Source organism: Lactuca saligna, chromosome 1 (genome assembly GCF_052625555.1).
Source record: "Lactuca saligna cultivar CGN05327 chromosome 1, ASM5262555v1, whole genome shotgun sequence".
NCBI lineage: Eukaryota > Viridiplantae > Streptophyta > Magnoliopsida > Asterales > Asteraceae > Lactuca > Lactuca saligna.
In genome coordinates this window covers 64,918,277-64,929,184 of record NC_136417.1, presented here as the reverse complement: position 1 = coordinate 64,929,184, position 10,908 = coordinate 64,918,277, and positions in this window count along the sequence as shown.

Genomic DNA, 10,908 nt, shown 5'->3' with positions numbered 1-10,908 from the left:
CTGAAATCACCGCTTTTGAGACTCATGAGCGAGATGCAACGAAGGTACATTGCATCATGATTGCCACCATGAACTCCGAATTCCAAAAGTCCTACGAGGACATGTATCCATACGAGATGCATCAAGACTTGTTGGAGAGATACCACCAAAACGCGAGACAAGAGCGTTATGAGATTTTCACTAACATGATCTCCGCTAAGGTGGGTCATGGAGAATCTCTTACCATGCACCTGCAAAAGATGCAAAGGTATGTCGATCTCCTTCGCAAGTTAAATGTTGACTTTGGGGAAGACTTGGCGATCGACATGGTGCTTCACTCTTTGCCTCCGATGTACAACCAATTTAGGATGACCTACCACATGAACAAAGAGGAGGTCACCCTAAGCAAACTCCAAGGTCTTTTGAGAGTCACTGAGAGCAACTTCAAAGACAAGTCTGTTGCACCTACTCCCAATCCGTCTGCTGCTCCTGTCTTGGCAATTGGTCAAGGAAAGGGAAAGAAGAGGAAGGCTTCATCAAAGAACTATCGCAAGGTTAAAGCCCGAGATGGTGCCTCTTCTAGTGGGACCAAAGTTGATCCCTCTAAGCCCTATCCTAACCCGAAGGAGGCAGAGTGCCACCACTGCCACAAGATAGGACATTGGAAGAGAAGCTGCCCAGAATACCTGCAAGCAATCAAAGAAGGAAAGATCAAGCCATCTTTCATAGGTATATACACAATTAAATCTAACGATTCTAATCATGCTATTTCTTGGGTTCTTGACACCAGTTGTGGTTATCACATTTGTTCAAATGTGCAGGGACTAAGAAGAAGTAGGGATGTGGAGCAAGGAAGGATCAATCTAATCATGGGGAACAGAAGATCGTCGCCTGTTACCAAGATTGGAGTGTATTCTTTAGTGCTTAGGAATAATTTGTGTTTAGATTTGAACAATTGTTGCTATTCGCCAGAAATGGCTAGAAACATCATTTCATTTCATGGTTTATATATACAAGGATTTAGATTTTCTTTTAATAATGAGAATGGTTCTATTTTGGCTTATCTAAATAGTGTTATTTACTTTGAAGCTATACCATGTAATGGAATATATGAAACTATTATGATTGTTGATAACTTAGGAAATGATGTTTTGAATATTGATTCTTCCACTAGTTTGGATAAAGCATCCTTGTGGCATTGCCGTCTTGGACATGTCAACAAGAAACGCATAGCCCAACTCCAAAAGGGTGGAGTGTTGGAGTCATTCAACCTTAGGGAAGATGACACATGCGAGTCTTGTTTACTTGGAAAGATGACTAAGTCACCCTTCACGAATACTTGTGAAAGGGGTGAGGGGCTATTGGACCTAATACATACCGATGTATGTGGACCCTTTAGATCAACCACGAAGGATGGGAACCGCTTCTATGTGACTTTTACCGATGATTATAGTAGATATGGGTATATCTATTTAATCAAGCAAAAGTCAGAAACCTTTGAAAAGTTCAAAGAGTTCAAGAATGAAGTGGAGAATCAATTGGGCAGGAAAATCAAGATGCTTCGATCCGATCGAGGAGGAGAGTACCTAAGTCTTGAATTCCACGATTATCTCAAGGAGTGTGGAATACTTTTGCAATTGACGCCTCCTAGGACACCGCAGTTGAATGGTGTGGCAGAAAGGCGTAATTGAACCTTATTGGATATGGTTCGCTCTATGATGAGTCGTGCTTCACTACCTATCTTCTTTTGGGGGTATGCCTTAGAGATTGCCGCCTTTATCCTTAACCGAGTCCCTACTAAGAAGGTTGCCAAAACACCTCACGAGATGTGGACGGGGAAAGCTCCCTCGTTGGCACATATCAAGGTTTGGGGTTGCAAGGCTTTCGTAAGACGAGATACTCACGACAAGCTTGAACCTCGAAGTGAGCGATGTATTTTCATCGGCTACCCGCAGACATCCTTTGGATATCTCTTCTATAGACCGAAAGACAATGTTGTCTTTGTTGCGAGGATAGGAGTTTTCCGAGAGCGAGAACACATAAGCCAAGGAGACAGTGAAAGGCAAATTGAACTTGAAGAGATTCAAGAGTCGATAGATGAAGGAACCTCTACCGCTGGCATTCAACCCGAGGAGGAAACTCCGGTTGAACCGATTGACGAATCCTTACCTCTTAGACATTCCGATAGAGTTAGAGTTCATCCCCAGTTTTATGGTTTTCATATTACTACCGAAGGGGACACGTATATTAGTGATGGTACCCTAATAAATCTTGATGAACCTAATAGCTATAAGGAAGCCATGGCAGGCCCGGAGTCTGCGAAATGGAAAGAGGCAATGGATAGTGAGATCCAATCCATGTACGATAACCAAGTTTGGAATTTGGTTGATTATGTGCCCAGACGTAAGATCATTGGGTGCAAGTGGATCTTCAAGAAGAAGACCGATGTGGATGGGAATGTACACACGTATAAAGCGCGATTGGTTGCGAAGGGCTTTACTCAAACTCCAGGAGTTGACTATGATGAGACCTTCTCACCAGTTGCGAAGATTAAATCTATTAGAGTGATGCTAGCAACTGCCGCATTTCATGATTATGAGATTTGGCAAATGGATGTCAAGACCGCCTTCCTTAACGGAAAGTTGGCTGAGGATGTTTACATGGCTCAGCCAGAGGGGTTTGTGAATCCAAAGCATCCAAATAGAGTGTGTAAGCTTGAGAAGTCCATTTATGGTCTTAAGCAAGCGTCTCGCAGATGGAATCTTTGCTTCGATGAGAAAGTCAGAGAGTTTGGATTTGTACGAAGCGAAGACGAATCTTGTGTATATGTCAAAGCCAGTGGGAGTATAGTAAGCTTCCTCGTTCTATATGTCGATGACATATTACTCATAGGAAATGATATCCCGACTCTACAGGAAGTCAAGTCCTGGCTCGGGAAGTGTTTCGCTATGAAGGACCTCGGAGAGCCTTCTTACATTTTGGGAATAAGGATAGTAAGAGAAAGAAGTAAGAGACTAATTGGACTTAGTCAGAATACTTACTTAGAGAAGGTACTAAAACGTTTTAGTATGGAAAACTCAAAGAAAGGAGAACTACCGATACAAGGAAATGCCAAGTTGAGTAAGACTCAAAGTCCGAGTACTGAAGCTGAAATAGCATAAATGAGCCGAATACCATATGCTTCCACAGTTGGCTCAATCATGTACGCTATGACTTGTACTCGCCCTGATGTAGCCTTCGCTTTGAGCATGGTTAGCAGATATCAAGGGAACCCTGGCAAAGCACATTGGATTGCGGTGAAGAACATCCTTAAGTACCTTCGGAGGACGAAAGAATGGTTCTTAGTCCTTGGAGGGAGTGATGACTTGAAGGTGCGAGGGTATAGTGATGCCAGTTTTCAGATCGATAGGGACAACTACCGTTCGCAGTCGGGCTGGGTCTTTACCCTAAACGGAGGAGCAGTAACTTGGAAGAGTTCCAAGCAAGAAACCGTAGCTGATTCAACGTACGAATCAGAGTACATCGCAACGAGCGAAGCGTCGAAGGAGGCAATATGGCTACAGAACTTCATTGGTGATCTTGGAGTTGTGCCTGCCATAAAGGAGCCCATGGAGATTTTTTGTGATAATGAAGGTGCGGTTGCCTTGACCAAGGAACCGAGGGATCATGGTAGATCTCGACATATCGACAGAAAATATCACTTCATTGGACATCATGTAGAAGAAGGATAACTCATAGTTAAGAGGATATCATCAGAAGATAACCCAGCAGATCCGCTTACAAAGGGACTGAATAGGGTTAAGCACTTGCAGCATGCTAGGAGTATTGGGCTGAAGGATGATATTAGTATAGATTAGATAGTATTTAGAAACGTATAATAGATAAATGTAATTAACATTTGATGATTAAATAAAGGAGTTTTATTTATAAGTAAAGTTATTGTCATATGTTAATTGTTTAACTATTGTTTCACTTTGTATGTTTTGACTTCCAGAATAATTGAGTTTATTAGGAATAATCGAATTATTCAAATTGTCCACAATCGTTCATATGTTGGAAGTAGATATGAATGAAGATTGTCATGAATTGGTGTGTAGATTGTCTAAATGGTGTTAGACATAGCAAGGGTTGCTGCAACGTTCATGAGTGCTTATGAACTGGTTTTGAGCATTGGAACAAACCCGCGCTTGCTGGAATCACTTTATGGAATATGATATAAAAGGTGATCGCAAGACGATAATATCATATAGTCTTAAAACCTAGATATATGGTTTATTATTTGTTAATTGATTGTACATTGATAATGCGAAAACGCATCAGTAACTTGGTGTTATAAAACGCATTGTTGTGTATAGTTGGTTAATGAATAAGTAAATGCATATAAGTCGAAGTTTATCTGTAAATTTTATCCTAAGAGGGTAGAAGAGATATCTTGGCCACTCGATGATTTGATTTGACTTATGTGCCGGGCCCGGTCAGAACTGAATTGATGTGTTTGATTAAGTTCTATGTCGAATAAATCGGAGATCGAGAAATCGAATGCTAGACTAACCATTCCATAGGACTGTCAGCATGATATCTAATAGAGGACTGTACGATCCCTTATCTAAAGGACAAGATTGATTAGATCAGAGTTTGATTTTAAGAGCTACGATTGCAAACCGAATTGTACTTGTCTAGTTACTAGACTTATCCAAGTGGGAGACTGTTGGAATAATGTCTAAGGCTGCAACTATATTAGGCAAGTATTTGATCCGGTTGTGCATGGTCCTTTTGGGTTGCCTTCACCATAGCAACTTGATGGATGATTTGTTAAGAGAGAGTAAATATTATAAGGAATAATATATGGTTATTTGATTAATATAAGTCATAGATTAATCGGAATTAATTTGGTGACTTAAAGAGATTAATTAAATAAGAGGGTATAAACTATCAATTGTTTGATAGTTACACTTTAGACTATAAATCCTTATCCATGATAGGATGGACGATTTCTAAGGCTTGGATAAGCCAAAATCATCCATAGGGTTATCAAGGAAAGGATATGGATCAACTTAAAGTCTAAGTTATCCAATTAGGGTTAAAGCTGTAATCCTTAAGGAGTCTACAAGTATAAATAGACCCTAGGGGTGAGGGAATTCGACACACCATCTAAAGTAGAGATACTCTGGCCGAATTCCTCCCCTTTCCTCTCTCCTAAATCATCTTACTTGCTATTGGTGTTTGTAAGCCATTAGAGGAGTGACATTTGTGACTCTAGAAGCTCCAAGACAACAAGATCAACAAGAAATCCAAAGGTATGATTCTAGATCTATTTCAATGTTGTTATTTAACCTAATTAGCCATTAGAAGTCTTGGATTCAAAGCATGTTTAATTAGAAAGCCTAGATCCGAGCATTAGGGTTTTGCATGCGCACATAGGAAAGTTCTTATGGCTAAAACCCAACATAAAGTTCTTTGTCGAGCTCTTCTGGGCTGTTAAAGTTTAATCATTAGACATCATTCAAATCATTATTGTGTTCTTATTGTTTCGTTTATTGTTTATCTGTTTGAATCTATCGATCATTAAGGTACATTATTCAACCACCAACCCGAGGGTTGATTGGACCAAACATGTGCGTGACACGAGGTTATTCCATCCTTGGGATGACTGGACCTATCTTAGGCATGCCTGGTATTCATAGCCGAGGCTGATTGGGCTAGGTATGAGTATTTGTGCTTATGAGCTGGTTATTATATGTATGTGGTTCGGGAACTAAAGGATCATAGTTAACAGTGTGGGATTTGTTATTCTGTTTTCTAATAGGAATTTCAGGTTATCAGAAGTCGAGTAGCTAGTTAGGAGCTAAGTGAAATGCATTCGACAATGATCTAGTGTGGGAAATCTGTCAGGGAGCCAGACCATCTCAAGACTTCATACTACGGATTGAATAAATGTGATCATATTGGAAGGGATTCGTTTATTTTCAGGTTTTAGAACCCCGGGAGGGTTGGTTACGGTTGCCTTGGAAAGACTAGGGTAATGCTCGGGATTGTGGTTTAAGTTGTTTGGCGTGTAAGGAATAAGAAGGAACGATTTCAAAGACGAAATCAAATTTAAGTGGGGGAGAGTTGTAACATCCCATTTAAATATAATAATTAAATAATAGACCCGAAACCACGAGAAGTAATTTTTATTATTATTTTATATTTTATAACCCAAAAGCTAGTAATAATTATCAGATGTTAGAAGTCGGGGGTTAAAAGTGTAAGCTTCGGATTAGTTTTGTAAATATTTATGAAGGCAGGGACTAAATTGCAACTTCTTGGACTTCATTTGAAAAGATTTTGGAGGCTAAGGGGCTATTGGTAAGTATCAGACTTAATTTATAAAGAATCTCAGGAGGCAGGGTTTAAAAGGTAAATTTTGGACCTTATTTGGAAAGAATAATGGAAGGAGGGGCCATTTCTGTGATTATGGGATAGATCTTAAAGGATCCGGGTATTTAAGCATAATACTACCGTAAAACCTAACCCTTTTTCACTATTCCGAGCCGTCACCCTCTTTTTCATACGTTCGCAGCTGCCATCTCCGCGCCTTAGCATGAGCTTTCACTACTCCGATCACCGGTGAAATCGAGGACGCAAATCACGACCGACCATTGTCGCTGTCGAAGACGACCTCGCCATTGTTGTTGCACTGCCGACGACGAAGACAAGTTCTTTTTCTTCCTTATGCCGATGCGCCACAGCCAATACTTTCTTCGCTGGAAAAGACGAGAGTTAGACTGATAGGGTGGTCATGGGAGGGGTGGTTGAACCGGTTACTATTAGGGTTCATTGTAGCCGTCGTCTCCATGCGGTTGTTTTGCCACAAGCGGCTGCCGTTCGCAAGCTCAGCCCACCGCCACTGTCGTGCACCACTAGGGGGGTTGTCGTGTTACAAATATGGGTGTAGGTGTGTGTATCTTTGGAGGTGTTTCAAGTGTAGGTCACGTGGGTATGTGTTGTTTGGCCGGAATTCGGAGAAGGCCACCACCACCACCGGCCACCACAAGATGGTTGTGTGTGTGTTCATTTCCCTTTAAGTGTGTTTATTTTGAGTTGTTTAATGTAATTTAAAAATGGAATAATAAAATAAATTGAAAACCACCATCTTAGGGTGGTGGCTGCCGCCTCCTGCTGCCAGCGGCGGCCGTGTCGGGTGGCGGTGTACTTGCCTTGTGAGTTTGATTCGTTTGGGGTGCTTGAAACCCTAATGGGTCTAATGGACCCCAATTGACGTAAGGAAAACCCTAATGGGCTTAATAATATTCTAGTGGGCCTAATAGACCCAATAAAGCCCTAATTGACCTAAAAGCCCAACAAATTGATAAACGGGCTAGTATTTAGGTTGGAAAAACCATAATGCCAGTAAAACCCTAATTTGGGGAATTAATCGAGACACACTGGAATTATATAATAAAAACAGATATTAAATAATAATCATTGGCAAAAAAAATTAATCTAAGAATATTGGACTTAATGGGTTAAGTAGGAAACACTTAACCCTAATCATCATTTTATGTGAAACCCTAATTTCACTTGGGCCTTGAGTTGGGCCTTTGCATTCGGCCTTGGTGATAGGGATTATTAATCGGCCATCCAAGTATAATCATATGGATTAGAATATGTAGTTGGGCTTTAGGGTAAGACTCATATGAGAGTTTGGGCCCAATTTAGAAATTTAGGCCATAGATGGGCCATTATTTGGGCCTTTATGATTATGAGACATTGGGTATTTGAATGCCAACTGTTTGGACTAGATTAAATGGTTGGGCCTTAGGGGAAGACCATGTAGAGAGTTGGGCCAAATTTGGAAAATCCGTCCATATGTTGGGCTTTAGCCCATTGGTTGACTATTGGGCCTTTGGAGTGTGAGTTGGACCTTGGGCTTGGAACCCAATTATTAATTAGGTGTTGTTTGATGTTAGCAACTTGGTATTCTGTCAACCAGCAGCTGGAGTTTTGTTTGCGGGACTTCAGCAGTGCGCCAGGTGAGTTATCCTCACTATACTCAAGGGTCTAAGGCACCAAGGCCAGCCCTTTGAATTGTTATTTGGTTATGTTTTGCTAGTATGATCTACTAGATCGGTATCCTAGAGGGTAGGATGATATTATGTGATGTGTGGTATGACCTGCTAGATCGGTATCCTAGAGGGTAGGATAATATTATGTAGTATGATCGGTTAGATTAGTAGTTGTCTGTAGACTGTTATGTGATTATCTGTTATATGTGCACATGTTTGTTTGGCGGTTGAGGCTTATCTGCTTTATGCGAAAGCCAATAGACTTGGGCATTCCAACCTGTTAGTTATGGGCTGTGAGTATTCCATCACGAGGATGATTGGAGTCATAGTATGTGGGCATTCCAACCTATTGGTTATGGGCCGTGAGTATTCCATCCCGAGGATGATTGGACTCATTGTATATTGGCATTCCAACCTGTTGGTTGTGGGCCTAGGGTATTTCATCCCGATGATGATTGGACTCATAGTGTGTTGGCATTCCAACCAGATGGTTAACGGCCTGGGGTATTCCAACCTGATGGTTGACTGGACCCATAGTATGCTGTTATGATTATATGTGTATTGTTGTGGGTATGGATATTTTGGGGGAAATCTCTAAGCTTTCGGGCTTACAGTTTCAGTTAATTTATTGTTTTAGGTGCATCAAGGGATTGTGGCAAGGCAAATGTGTGGTTGTACAGCTCCTCACTTTTTATGATTTTGTTTCTGGGATACTCTGATAAGATACATTTTGAAAACAAGTTTTGTAATGGTTAATATATTTGAAATGTTTTTAAAAGTTTAAATTTGGTATGGTTTTTGTGGGTGTTACAAGTTGGTATCAGAGCCTTATTTTGAGTGAATTGGAGGAACACTCGTGTGAGTCCTGCCTCAAATCAAGGAAAAGATTTTCAAATGGTTTTCAAAATAAGTGAAGGAGGATGCAGGGTGTACGATCAGCCGAAGCTAGTAAGTTGACCCCAAAATACCATACAGTTATTTGATTATGTGATATTTTAGAACAGCATGCTAGTGCTAGGATAGGGATCTTCAGGAATTGAATGATATAATTGCCTTATTACATGATGCCTGGTTGCCTAGGGTTTTCCTTATATGAGATTAACATCATCATTGTAGTTGCTTAGTGTATGCATCACGGTCGTACATAACTAAGATCTTATAGATTGAGAATGTTTTGTTTGGCCCTATTTCGTATTGTTGTTTGATGAAGGGGTTAAGGTAGGATCAAGTATTCAAAAGTCTATAGGGTCCAGCATTATGTATGACTAGCATACACTGGTGTTGCAGGGTTGGTGGAAATTTCATAGATGGGTGGGTTGTGTGAGACCGGTAGGTCAGTTGTGATACAGTTAGCATTCCTCTAGGATTGAGGTTGGGCGACCATCATGTGTATGTATATCGTTAGGGTGTTGTGGTGATACTTGAGATAAATATGGGTAGGCTTGGAAGGTAGTATGCGTCCGTACTACTGAAAGCATAGGACCCATACGCGTAGCAAGGAAGTCACAACCCCTAGGGTTAGGTTGGGAGTTGGTTCCCTATCATTATATGGGTTATAAGTGATCCTTCTGGTGTTTTACCAGAATGGTGGTTACGAGATGACTTTAGACCGGATCCAGGTTAGGATCGGGAGCTGGCAGGCAGGATAGGTCAGCATTCTAAGAGGACCGTGTCAGTGAGATCATCCAGGAGGAGGTGATCGGGGTTGTGTGGGGACCGGTGTCAGAGATGTTTGGGTCTATTAAGACTGCCATTGTTAGGTATTTCAACAAATCCTATGCAACCATTGCCGAGACGGTTGTCGCGGCAGCTATAGCAACTGTAACGACAGCAGCGGGACGAGCTGGTCGAGCTTTCCATTATCGGGAGTTGTTGCTGGGACATATTCTGATGAGCAGAGGACTGTGGTTACTTGAGATCAGGGAGATATTTTGTAGTCGTTATATTCCACGGGTTGAGTGGGAGAGGCTAGCACATTAGTTTCTAGATTTGAGGCTCGGGGGTTTGCTCAAGGTCGGAATGTGAGTCGCGGGGACTCCGTAAAGGGGAGATGATTATGTTCAGTCGTGGTTTTGCAGCTGAAAGTGGAATGATTATTTGACGGATTGGGTTGTCGTTTTGTAGGCAATGATTATTCTCTCGCTGTTTTTGAGCTCGAAGGAGTGAGTAGACTTGTGACCCCAAGATCATGTTGTATTCCAGCTCGGGGTCAGTTAGTCGCAGGGGTTGGTGACAGTATTTCAGTGTTGGTGAGCGCAAGTGGGTTGATGTGGCATGAGTATCTCGTGAGGCATACGCGATTATCATTCCGACCATAGGAGCTAAGACCCGAATCACATTGAATCTCTTGTATCTGACAATAAGGATTGATTGTGCGATCTATTGCACTTTTGGGGATTGGAGACTATATCTTGGGAGTAATTGTGGCCGGTTTAGGGTAGAGGTTGTTTCAGCTACTATAGTTCAGCTGTGGATGATCGAGCTGGCGAGTGAGTCAGGTGCGATACCCTGAATGATATGATTTCTAGAGCCTATATCGTGAGATTTATTGGAGCACTTTAGGAAGTAGGGTATTATATTGGAGGTCTGCGGACCAGGTCCCATAGGATGGTTATTCAACATTGTCATGATTTAGTGGTTTTAGTAACCGTTATTGATTAGCGGAGGAAGGCGCCAAGGGAAGCAGCTCGTGGTTGAGACATTAGTTGGAGCATCTATTTTTTGACTTCAAGAATTGCTAGAAAATATCAGAAGGCATTTCTTGTGGGGTGGGTGTGAGAATAGATCCAAAATTCATTGGGTACCGTAGGATAGAGTCACTACTTCACTTGAGAAAGGTAGACTTGGGGTGGGATCGCTTTGCAATCTAAATATTGCACTT